Source organism: Narcine bancroftii, chromosome 2 (genome assembly GCF_036971445.1).
Source record: "Narcine bancroftii isolate sNarBan1 chromosome 2, sNarBan1.hap1, whole genome shotgun sequence".
In the NCBI taxonomy this organism is placed as follows: domain Eukaryota; kingdom Metazoa; phylum Chordata; class Chondrichthyes; order Torpediniformes; family Narcinidae; genus Narcine; species Narcine bancroftii.
Window position 1 is genome coordinate 243,987,725 of NC_091470.1, and position 10,719 is coordinate 243,998,443.

The 10,719-nt window shown below is 41.2% G+C and overlaps 1 long non-coding RNA gene across 2 annotated transcripts in view; it reads right to left on the minus strand.

Annotated features, from left to right (window-relative positions):
- Positions 1–10,719, minus strand: part of LOC138755186 (uncharacterized) — a 29,487-nt gene that overhangs the window by 17,299 nt on the left and 1,469 nt on the right. The window lies entirely within an intron of this gene.

The window sequence follows — 10,719 nt, forward strand, 5'->3', positions numbered from 1 at the left end:
TTTCTTGCAATTTGATATACATGTTTGTTATAAATTTTTTAATTATCATTGTGTCTGTAATCAGATATTCAAAATTGCTTCCTTCTGGTAACTTCAGACTACTTCCCAATTTATCCTTTAAATAGGATTTCAATTGGTAATATGCCAGCACTGTATCTTGAGTTATATTTATCCTTCATTTGTTCAAAGGATAATAATTTATTCCCCGAAAAACAATTTTCTATTCTTTTAATCCCTTTTTTCTCCCATTCTCTAAAAGACAGGTTATCTACCGTAAAAGGGATTAGCTGATTTTGCGTCAGTATTAGTTTTGATAATTGGTAGTTTGTTTTATTTCTTTCTACATGAATCTTCTTCCAAATATTAAGCAAATGGTGCAATACTGGAGAATTCCTATGTTTTACCAATGTTTCATCCCATTTATATAATAGTTGTTCAGGTATCTTCTCCCCTATTTTGTCTAGCTCTAATCTAGTCCAATCTGGCTTTTCTTTTGTTTGGTAAAAATCTGATAGATATCTTAATTGTGCGGCTCTATAATAATTTTTAAAATTTGGCAGTTGTAAGCCTCCTTGTCTATACCATTCTGTTAATTTATCTAGTGCTATCCTCGGTTTCCCCCCTTTCCATAAAAATTTGCTTATTATTTTCTTTAACTCCTTAAAGAATTTTTCTGTCAAGTGTATTGGCAGTGCCTGAAATAGGTATTGTATCCTTAGAAAAATGTTCATTTTAATACAGTTTATCCTTCCTATTAGTGTTAATGGTAAGTCTTTCCAATGCTCTAAATCTTCCTGTATTTTTTTCATTAGTGGATAATAATTATGTTTATATAGATGGCTGAGGTTTTTATTTATTTGTATACCTAGGTATCGTATTGTTTGCATTTGCCATCTAAACGGTGATTCTTTCTTGAATTTTGAGAAATCCGCATTATTCATTGGCATTGCTTCACTTTTATTTGCATTAATCTTGTATCCCGACACTTCTCCATACTCCTTCAATTTCTTATGTAATTCTTTTATTGATGTTTCTGGTTCCGTTAGGTATACTATAACATCATCTGCAAATAAACTGATTTTGTATTCCTTGCCTTTTATTTTTATCCCTTTTATTTTATTTTCTGTTCTTATCAGTTCTGCAAGTGGTTCTATGGCTTTTCTTTTTTTTTTCTTTGGCTTGGCTTCGCGGACGAAGATTTATGGAGGGGGTAAAAAAGTCCACGTCAGCTGCAGGCTCGTTTGTGGCTGACCAGTCCGATGCGGGACAGGCAGACACGATTGCAGCGGTTGCAAGGGAAAATTGGTTGGTTGGGGTTGGGTGTTGGGTTTTTCCTCCTTTGCCTTTTGTCAGTGAGGTGGGCTCTGCGGTCTTCTTCAAAGGAGGCTGCTGCCCGCCAAACTGTGAGGCGCCAAGATGCACGGTTTGAGGCGTTATCAGCCCACTGGCGGTGGTCAATGTGGCAGGCACCAAGAGATTTCTTTAGGCAGTCCTTGTACCTTTTCTTTGGTGCACCTCTGTCACGGTGGCCAGTGGAGAGCTCGCCATATAATACGATCTTGGGAAGGCGATGGTCCTCCATTCTGGAGACGTGACCCATCCAGCGCAGCTGGATCTTCAGCAGCGTGGACTCGATGCTGTCGACCTCTGCCATCTCGAGTACCTCGACGTTAGGGGTGTGAGCGCTCCAATGGATGTTGAGGATGGAGCGGAGACAACGCTGGTGGAAGCGTTCTAGGAGCCGTAGGTGGTGCCGGTAGAGGACCCATGATTCGGAGCCGAACAGGAGTGTGGGTATGACAACGGCTCTGTATATGCTTATCTTTGTGAGGTTTTTCAGTTGGTTGTTTTTCCAGACTCTTTTGTGTAGTCTTCCAAAGGCGCTATTTGCCTTGGCGAGTCTGTTGTCTATCTCATTGTCGATCCTTGCATCTGATGAAATGGTGCAGCCGAGATAGGTAAACTGGTTGACCGTTTTGAGTTTTGTGTGCCCGATGGAGATGTGGGGGGGCTGGTAGTCATGGTGGGGAGCTGGCTGATGGAGGACCTCAGTTTTCTTCAGGCTGACTTCCAGGCCAAACATTTTGGCAGTTTCCGCAAAGCAGGACGTCAAGCGCTGAAGAGCTGGCTCTGAATGGGCAACTAAAGCGGCATCATCTGCAAAGAGTAGTTCACGGACAAGTTTCTCTTGTGTCTTGGTGTGAGCTTGCAGGCGCCTCAGATTGAAGAGACTGCCATCCGTGCGGTACCGGATGTAAACAGCGTCTTCATTGTTGGGGTCTTTCATGGCTTGGTTCAGCATCATGCTGAAGAAAATTGAAAAGAGGGTTGGTGCGAGAACACAGCCTTGCTTCACGCCATTGTTAATGGAGAAGGGTTCAGAGAGCTCATTGCTGTATCTGACCCGACCTTGTTGGTTTTCGTGCAGTTGGATAATCATGTTGAGGAACTTTGGGGGACATCCGATGCGCTCTAGTATTTGCCAAAGCCCTTTCCTGCTCACGGTGTCGAAGGCTTTGGTGAGGTCAACAAAGGTGATGTAGAGTCCTTTGTTTTGTTCTCTGCACTTTTCTTGGAGCTGTCTGAGGGCAAAGACCATGTCAGTGGTTCCTCTGTTTGCGCGAAAGCCGCACTGTGATTCTGGGAGAATATTCTCAGCGACACTAGGTATTATTCTATTTAGTAGAATCCTAGCGAAGATTTTGCCTGCAATATTTTCTGTTCTTATCAGTTCTGCAAGTGGTTCTATGGCTAACGCGAACAATAAGGGCGATAGTGGGCAACCCTGTCTTGTTGATCTGCTTAAGTTAAAATGTTTTGATACATATCCATTTACTGTCACTCTTGCCAATGGCCCCTTATATAATGCTTAAATCCAATTAATATATTTCTCTGGTAAACTAAATTTTTGTAGTACCTTGAATAAATAATTCCATTCTACTCTGTCGAAGGCCTTCTCTGCATCTAAAGCAACCGCTACTGTTGGAGTTTTATTTCCTTCTACTGCATGAATTACAAATATTATCTGTTGTTCGTCTTTTTTTTATGAATCCAGTTTGGTCTAGACTTACTATTTTTGGTACATAATCAGCTAATCTGTTTGCTAATAATTTAGCTATTATCTTGTAATCTGTGTTAAGTAGAGATATTGGTCAATATGATGCTGGTGCAAGTGGATCTTTCCCTGCCTTTGGTATTACTGTAATTATTGCTGTTTTGCACGAATCTGGTAAGCTTTGTGTTTTATCAATCTGGTTGATTACTTCCAGGAGGGGAGGAATTAATAAATCTTTAAATGCTTTATAGAATTCTATTGGGAGACCATCCTCTCCTGGTGTTTTATTATTCGGCAGATTTTTTATTGTCTCTTGTATTTCTACTATTTCAAATGGTTCTATTAATTTATTTTGTTCCTCTGTTTGTAATTTCGGTAGTTCAATTTTAGTTAAGAATTCATCTATTTTGCCTTCTTTCCCTTCGTTTTCAGTTTGGTATCATTGTTCGTAGAATTCTCTGAAATTTTCATTAATTTCCGTTGGATTATATGTGATCTGTTTGTCTTTTTTCCTTGATGCCAATACCATTCTTTTAGTTTGTTCTGTCTTAAGCTGCCACGCTAGAATTTTGTGCATTTTTTCTCCTAGTTCGTAATATTTCTGCTTTGTCTTCATTATATTTTTCTCCACCTTATATGTTTGAAATGTTTCATATTTTATTTTTTATCTACCAATTCCCTTCTTTTAGTAGTGTCTTCCTTCCTTGCTAATTCTTTCTCTATATCTGCTATTTCCTTTTCTAACTGTTCTGTTTCTTGATTGTAATCCTTCCTCATCTTAGTTACGTAACTTATTATTTGCCCTCTGATGAACGCTTTCATTGCGTCCCATAATATAAACTTATCCTTCACTGATTCCGTATTTATTTCAAAATACATTTTAATTTGTGTTTCTATGAATTCTCTAAAATCCTGTCTTTTAAGTAGCATGGGGTTTAATCTCCATCTATACATTTTTGGAGGGATATCCTCTAACTCTATTGTCAATATCAAGGGTGAATGGTCCGATAATATTCTAGCTTTATATTCTGTTTTCCTAACTCTATTTTGTATACAAGCTGATAACAGGAATAAATCTATTCTTGAATATGTTTTATGTCTATCCGAATAATATGAATATTCCTTTTCCTTTGGGTGTTGTTTCCTCCATATATCCAAAAGTTGCATTTCTTGCATCGATTTAATTATAAATTTGGTTACTTTATTCTTTCTGTTAATTTTTTTCCCGGTTTTATCTATGTTTGAATCTAAATTGAGATTGAAATCCCCTCCTATTAATATATTCCCTTGCGTATCTGCTATCTTCAGAAAAATATCCTGCATAAATTTTTGATCTTCTTCATTAGGCGAATATAGATTAAGTAAATTCCAAAACTCCGAATATATCTGACATTTTATCATTACATATCTTCCTGCTGGATCTATTATTTCCTCTTCTATTTTAATTGGTACATTTTTACTGATTAATATAGCCACTCCTCTAGCTTTTGAGTTATATGACACTGCCGTTACATGTCCTATCCAATCTCTCTTTAATTTCTTGTGCTCCACTTCAGTTAAGTGTGTTTCTTGCACAAATGTAATATCAATTTTTTCTTTTTTCAGTAAATTTAGCAGTTTCTTCCTTTTGATTTGGTAATGTATTCCATTAATATTTAAAGTCATATAGTTTAATGTAGCCATTTTATACTTTGTTTATCTTTCCCTTCCGTTTCCTCATCATCACCTTTCCTTCTCGTCCATTTCTGCTTTCTTTCTTTGAACAGTTTATAAGACAACATTTTTAACACATCAAACATTCCCCTTATTCTCCTACCTAATATTTCTTTAACCCCATTGTCCCCTCCCCTTCCTGAGTTGCCCATTATCCCTTGTCGGGCAACCACATCTCCCCTCTCCATTTGGATTTGCGAATTCACTCGCAAGCGTCAACTGATTTTGCAGTGACCGTAATTTCTTCCTACCCAGCCCCCCCCAGAAAAGATTTCAATTTTTATATACAACAAAGGTCACTCTCTAAATTCCCTCTTTACTCCTCTCTTCCCCTTTTTTTCCCTCATTAATTCTTCTCTATACACTATATATTTTCTTTTAAATGCACATACACTTATGTAATATATGTATTATATATGTATATAGTCCTGTACACACGTCTTTTTAGTTCGCAGTCTTTTGTACTCTCGTTACACGTCTTCATCTCTCAGTCTATTTTGTAATTGTTCTGCAAATTTTCGTGCTTCCTCTGGATCCGAGAATAGTCTGTTTTGCTGTCCTGGAATAAATATTTTCAATACCGCTGGATGCTTTAGTATAAATTTATACCCTTTCTTCCATAAAATCGCCTTTGCTATATTGAACTCCTTTCTCTTCTTCAGGAGTTCAAAACTTATATCTGGATAAATAAAAAATTTTTGCCCTTTGTACACCAGTGGCTTGTTGTCCTCTCTTAATTTCTCCATTGTTTTCTCCAGTGCCTTTTCTCTTGTAGTATATCTTAGGAATTTTACTAAAATGGATCTTGGCTTTTGTTGTGGTTGTGGTTTAAAGGCTAATGCTCTATGTGCTCTTTCTATTTCCATTTCTTGCTGTAGTTCTGGACATCCTAAGATCCTGGGGATCCAATCTTTTATAAACTCTCTCATATTCTTGCCTTCTTCATCTTCTTTAAGGCCCACTATCTTTATATTATTTCTTCTGTTATAATTTTCCATTATATCTATTTTCTGAGCTAACAGCTCTTGTGTCTCTTTAACTTTTTTATTAGATTCTTCTAATTTCTTTTTTAAGTCCTCTACCTCCATTTCTACTGCTGCTTCTCGTTCTTCCACCTTGTCCATTCTTTTTCCTATTTCTGATATGGTCATATCTATTTTATTCACTTTCTCTTCTGTACTGTTTATTCTTCTTCTTAAATCACTAAATTCTTGTGCTTGCCATTCTTTAAATGAATCCATGTATTCTTTAATAAGAGAAAATATATCCATTGTCTAGCCTTTCCCTTCTTCTTCCATTTCACTGTACTCTTCCTCTTCCACTTCTTCTTCCTCTGGGTTGGCCATCTGTTGTTTCTTTGTTTTCTTTTTCTTCTCTTCTTTCTTGTATTCGTTGTCTTCTATGTTCTCCTCTCTTGCTGCTGCTGTTCTGTAGCTGTCATTGCCGGCTGTGGAGATCAATTCCCCAGCTGGTCGCCCCTCCCGTCGGTGTGTTTTTTTGCACGCGCGGTTGCGCACTTTTACTCGGCTCAGCGAGCCATTTTTGTAGTCCACTTTCTACCGACCTGAGGGAGCAGGCTTCTCTCTCCACCGCGGGCCTCTTCGAACAGGTAAGGCCTTCTCCTTCTTCTTCCGTTGTCTTCTCTTCCTCTCTTCTTATCGTTGGTTTTGACTTTTCTTTTTTCGTCGCCATCTTCTTTCCACCATTATATTCACTTTACTTTAATTTTTATTTTTGTGCCTTTGTGCTTTCCTTTATTTTTTTCAACTTTTCTGGAGAGGGCTGGAGTTCACCGTCCGGCCACTACTCCATCACGTGACTTCCTCGTCTGGCTGGCAGCTTGACCCAGGCAAAGTCTGAGCAATTGTCCAGCAGGGGAAGGGAATCGACATGTGGTTGGGGGATGGGTATGTGTGGATGGATGGTGATGATCATGAGGAAACTGAGTCCCTTGACATATGTCCTCCCCCTGTGTGCCTGAGACTTTGCAAGCCTGACCAGTGATCACGTGGTCCCAGGTCTGCCTCAAGTGCATCCCACCAACCCTCCAAAATGGGAGGTGACTGAAAATGGGGAGACCTTGGGTGGCCATCTATTTTGTCACTGTGAGATAATAATGGAGACCGAAGACTACTCCATCAAGGAGCTAACCAGGCCAGGGGACCAATTCCATCAGTGGCCAGGTGAACAACTAGCTGTGCCGCTGCCAGGGCTATGGGATGAGGGGAGGGGACCCCCAATGTCTGCCCATCTCATCAGGAAGTGAGCACCTTGGGCAGTCTGTTTGAACAACAGATGATTGGCAATGCCTTGCGGGCACTGCCAGAAAGGGTTGATGACAGCACTACCCGATGGTAATGAGTGGTGACTGTGGTCTGGGCAGGTTCCCTACCCACGAGAATGGGCCTACATGGACAGCTGCAGTGACACACCATTGACATGAGTTGTTAGGGAGTGGGTATTGATTGTATATATCTATGAGGGGGGCCCGCGAGCACCACTTCCCAGGGAGCATGTGCCTTGGCGGGCTATTTAGTCACCACCACTTGCCCCAACCTTCAAGGGGTGGTCTTGCTCCTCGTAGAATTGGCGGCTGGGAAAATCATCCAGGAAACCACTATCATCCTGGAAGGATCAGAATGCACAGAGCAGGGAGCAACTGCTCAAGTTTGCAGGGCTGAGGCAAAGTTCAATGACATCACCCTCCCGGTGACTCACAGAGACCTGTATACTCTCTGGAGGTAGCATTACAGGAGAAACCCCATGAGGATGGAACTTCCCATGCACTTCCCATATACTTTAAGCTACGAACTGAACCAATCTCCCCTTTGGTCCTCCCACACCAGATGTGGCCCCTGACTAATCTATCTTGTGAGCTCTCATAAACACCTCCCTTCCCTTCAGGCTGTTCCTCTTCTCAATGTGAGGGTCTATGAAATGCTCATAAAAACAGACTGCTGCATTCCCTTACTGATTCAAGCCATCCAAACCAGTTCATTTAAGCAGCTGTTATCATGAACTATGCAGAAAACTTTCAGCAGATGGCACCAGCTGTTGCCATGGACACACCCTCACAGGAAATTCCAGCTTAACACCCTTCGTCATGGACCTACTAATTATTTATTTATTTTTATTGGTAGTCCTTCGAATTGAAAAAAACACACTGTTGTGCAGTTCATCTGTGAACACGAAGGTGACTGCAGTCCCAGTCTAGAAGCACAGAGTCTAGCACAATCAAGGCACTGGAAGTCTGTTGTTGTAAAACTAAGGTTGCTGCTTTGTGACGCTGTTCACAGTTTTCCATCAGCTTTTGGCAGCGCCTGTCTTCAAAACTGGTGTAGGCTTCATAGCACAAGACTTGCCAGCAAGTTCTGAAAGCAGCCGCAGCTTCTAGTTCTCTTGGCTAGATGAAACAGGTGTAAGGTTTCCTTCAGGGTCTTTATAATGCTTGCATGGACAACCTTGAAGTGTTCTTCTGGTCTTCGGTTCACCATAGAACAGCTGGTGAGGCATATGGTGGTCATCCATTCTGATGACATGTCCCATCCACCACAACTGAGTTCTGATGATCAGGGACTCAATGCTGGTGGACTTTGCATGACCCAACACCTCCAGGTTGGAGATACAGTCTTTCCAACGGATGCCAAGTATGGAACAGCATGTGGAATTTCTCCAGTTGTTTGATATGATGTCGGTACAGAGTCCAGGTCTTACATCCACATAGGAGAGTAGAGATGACCACAGCTCTGTCGACTTTCAGCTTTGAGGAGATTCTTGGCACACAAAAACAGTGACCTACAGTTAATACTGAACAAATTCTCAAACACTGCAATGCTCTTTGGCCTGACCATCAACCTGAACAAGATTGAAGTACTCCCATCAGTCCGCGTCAAACACCAACACTATAGAACCAAAAATCACTGTTGAGGACACCCAGGCAACAAATATAACAGTTTCAAATACTTGGGAAGCATCATCTCAAGTGATCAGTCGAAGAAATTGACTCCAGGATGAGCAAGGCCAGCCAAGCTCTGGGGAAGCTGCGTACCAGAGTGCTCAATCAATACAACAACCTTTTGATTACAGCCTTTCTAATGGACCTTTTTAATTGAACCCTGAGCTGTAGTAATTACTCTTCACTATTGTCTCTCAGCATACTCTCAGGAAATCGTGTTTCAGCCTTTAATTATAATGTTGCACATCATCCATTAGCAGGAAATAATGTATATATTTTGTAACCACTTCGTAATGACAGCATCCCTCCAGTCCTCCCCAATAATAGAAACTAATTTCTCATGGGGTGGGTGCTTCAGGAGTTTTTATTTAAAAGCTTATAGCAGTCTGCAGATGGACCAGCCCACAAGATGGCCAACAAATGTGGCGACCACACAGACCTAGAGATGACACCGACTGTCATCCTTCTGCACGACAAGAAGACAGTGAACTATGGAGGGAATGCCAGCCAATCCCAGGCCGGTGCTCCAATGACAGAGCCCTGACGTCAACACCTGAGGTCTATATAAACGCAACAGCCAGTGCAATAAACCAATCTCGACTTCAAGGTTTTGGTGTGCGTGTTGTTCTTTTCCATGCCTACGTAGCGCAAACACCACAAACTAATTTGGCCAAATTTCAGACCTGACCCTTTCTGGCTGTTGTTACAGAGAGCTAATGCAGGCATATGTGGCACCTGTTTAAAGGAACAGTGACCTGGTGTCAGGCAACAGCCCATAAAAATGGGGTGCTCCCACGAGAATACGGATACATGCTAGACACATGCCTGCCAGCCTGCTTCACCATGGGATCGGAAGGCAATGGGCTCTGTGCCGAGGGAGCACCCAAATATGAAGCCAAGGTGTGGCATGTGGTAGCCAAGAAAGGTGTGGCATGTGGTAGCCTTGTGGTAATCAAGGAAAGTCAGGAAAACAAGCAGTGAGGTCACCTTATGGATAACCCTGCACTGCCTGTTTGCAGACATTGGTGGTAAAGATGCACACATGTGCCAGAGAAGCCAGAGAAACAAGCCAAGTGATTCAGTGAACAGACAATTTTCTTTCTCTTCCCTCCCCTCTCACACTGTGCTCCATTGGGAACACAATGACCCTATTTAATCAGTGCAGGGGTGGGGGACCTGGTGAGGCATTTTCATTGAATTTGATAATGTGCCTTGTTCATTGTGCAGAAGCCACTTGTGTATACATATCCCACTTGATATGCATCATTTTCGACATGTTTTTACAGTGATAACATGTGACTTCAATTTTATTCATTGTGTTTGTAGTGATTGGCAAATGATGTGACTTCTGTGGGGTGGAATGTTATATGTGGATTGTGGAGGAACATTGTGGATTACAGATGGTCATGTGACCTCTGTCTGAAACTCATTCGAAAGTCGCATAACCTGCCAATCAAGGTTGGACTCCAGCCACCTTTCCCACAACTTCTCCAGCAAATGTACCAACCAGAAAGGATACAATACTGGATCTCCTATTAGGGAAGGAGACAGGACAGGTGATAGAAGTATGTGGAGGGGAACAGTTTGGGTCCAATGATAATAATGCCATTAGCTTCAAGTTAATTATAAAGGATAGGTTTGGGCCTTGGGTTGACTGAGGAAATGGAAAAGGATCTAGAATGTGATGACTGGGATATGTTGTTTTCTGGCAAGGATGTGTGAGGTAAGACCTTTAAAGGAGAAATTTTCAGAGTACAGAGTTTGTATGTTTATGTCAGGATGAAAGACAAAATTAACAGGCATAGGGATCCCTGGTTTTCAAGGGATATTGGGGATCTGATTCAGAAAAAGAGAGGTGAATGGCAAGTAAAGGCAACATGGAGCAAATGAGGTATTTGAGGAGTATGGAAAATGCAAAAAAGAAAACAGAAAAGCTAAGACACGAGATTGCTTTGGCAGACAATGTGAAGGAAAATCCTGAGGATTTCTACAGGAA